The following is a 2500-nucleotide window of genomic DNA, read 5'->3' as shown; positions in this document are numbered from 1 at the left end:
CCGTGCTCCCAACTGAGCTTGCCGCTGCCGACAGAGGCCCGGGAGCGTGCTGTCGTGGCATTGCCGGCGGGAGACAACACGCGCCACCTACGGTGACCGGCAGCTCCAACGCCAGCGCCACAGAAGGGCAAAGGCCCCACGTGGGTGCCGAAGCGAACTCTCCCAGCACAGCGCACGTGCCAACACGTCTGCACAACTGCGATACAAACCACCAGCGAGAACCGCTGGGGCGACCGAGCAGCAGACGGCGTCGCGGCGCCGAGTGCCGGGCGGCGGCGCATCCTCAACGCACACAGTCCTCAGTCGGACCAGCACACTGCAGATGTCCACCGCGCTTCGCACCGGGCCCGCGAGGACCCACTTTGGCCGCCCGGCGCCGCGCGCAGGGTGCCCCGGCGCGCAGCTGCGCCGCCTGCCGCGTCCGTCGGCCGGCGCGCCTGCCACTGGGCGCCCCCACCAGCCGGCTGTAGCGCGTGCGCCCACGCACCGCGCGGCCAGCACGCCGGGCGGCCCCCCCTCACCGGCCGGGGACGGTCCCACCCAGCCACCGCCGCGTATCGCTTCACACACAGATTTGCCCTTACTGATTTACCTCCAGCAACAACAACCGCACCACAATGGGTTTACCAGTTGTTCATTTGCGTTGCGTCACGTCACCAGCAAACGTAGACGTCCATCCCAGTTTGCAAATGCAACGATTATTGCATACCTGTCTGTTAGGTGTCACGACACACTACGTCTGCCCACATACACGCAACAAAATGTGCACGACTAGAGAACACGTGGGAGGTGGCCCCCTACGTATGCGATGTCCATTACGAGACCGACTGTCAACCAGCATCTGTACCATGTCGCAGATGTGGAACGCGGTGCACCATGCTATCACACTGTGTGAGAAGAGACGACTACGTTTGAATACACGCGCCACTACATCAACAGACGGCTCATGCTGATCGCCATCCAGGGCGTCCGTTACTCCCACACGTCTCTATGGCGTACCACACTGCAATGTAGCTGTTATGGGGAGACGGCACGTGGCTGAGTGCACAACATTTGGACCGTATGGTTCGCTGTTGTTGGGCGCAGTCGTACGGTCACACATGTGCCACAGCGTATCATTCAGTACATACGGACCTATGTGCAGTACAATGTGAGGATTAAGCTTACGATATCAGCGGACAGTGGACACAGGCCGTACCACGACGTAGACTGAGCGCTTCGACATGCGAATGCCAGTGAACAGCTGCGAAGGGCATTGAACACGCAAGCACCTGAACGACCAGCGTGCGAAGGCAGGGTGGAGGGGGGGGGGCGATGTACATCCTGCAGTTGTCCACATTACAGTGTACAGCGGGAGCATGTAAAAAGTAAGCAACACTTGCGAAGTGTTCAACATGAAACGACACACAAGAGGGTGGGCGGTGCGAGTAGCGAACTATATTCAGAGGGTTGTGGTTAGACAACACTAGATTAATGTAACGTGTCATATGCCAATTACAGAGCAGGTTAAGGCACAACGTGGGTTAGGTTAAGGCACAACGTGGGTTAGGTTAAGGCACAACGTGGGTTAGGTTAAGGCACAACGTGGGTTAGGTTAAGGCACAACGTGGGTTAGGTTAAGGCACAACGTGGGTTAGGTTAAGGCACAACGTGGGTTAGGTTAAGGCACAACGTGGGTTAGGTTAAGGCACAACGTGGGTTAGGTTAAGGCACAACGTGGGTTAGGTTAAGGCACAACGTGGGTTAGGTTAAGGCACAACGTGGGTTAGGTTAAGGCACAACGTGGGTTAGGTTAAGGCACAACGTGGGTTAGGTTAAGGCACAACGTGGGTTACGTTAAGGCACAACGTGGGTTAGGTTAAGGCACAACGTGGGTTACGTTAAGGCACAACGTGGGTTACGTTAAGGCACAACGTGGGTTACGTTAAGGCACAACGTGGGTTACGTTAAGGCACAACGTGGGTTACGTTAAGGCACAACGTGGGTTACGTTAAGGCACAACGTGGGTTACGTTAAGGCACAACGTGGGTTACGTTAAGGCACAACGTGGGTTACGTTAAGGCACAACGTGGGTTACGTTAAGGCACAACGTGGGTTACGTTAAGGCACAACGTGGGTTACGTTAAGGCACAACGTGGGTTACGTTAAGGCACAACGTGGGTTAGGTTAAGGCACAACGTGGGTTAGGTTAAGACACAAATTGCGTTACAAATTGCGTTACATTGCGGTACAAATTGCGTTACATTGCGGTACAAATTGCGTTACATTGCGGTACAAATTGCGTTACAAATTTGGTTAGGTTAAGGTGCAAAATGGGTTGGATTACAGTACACAACATGGTAAGAGATAGTGTGTTTGGGGGGGGGGGGGGGGGGGCAGGTTCGTTGGTAGTGATCATTGTAAGTGAATGTCTGAGGCAGCGTCAGTATGTCACAGCAGTTCTGTCTCGTCAGGATGCGCTTTTCGCTCGTGACTGGAGGCGCGCCGCGTCTGTGGTTGC

The sequence above is a fragment of the Schistocerca cancellata genome, unplaced genomic scaffold (assembly GCF_023864275.1).
Source record: "Schistocerca cancellata isolate TAMUIC-IGC-003103 unplaced genomic scaffold, iqSchCanc2.1 HiC_scaffold_565, whole genome shotgun sequence".
Lineage (NCBI taxonomy): Eukaryota > Metazoa > Arthropoda > Insecta > Orthoptera > Acrididae > Schistocerca > Schistocerca cancellata.
This window is presented reverse-complemented; position numbering follows the sequence as displayed.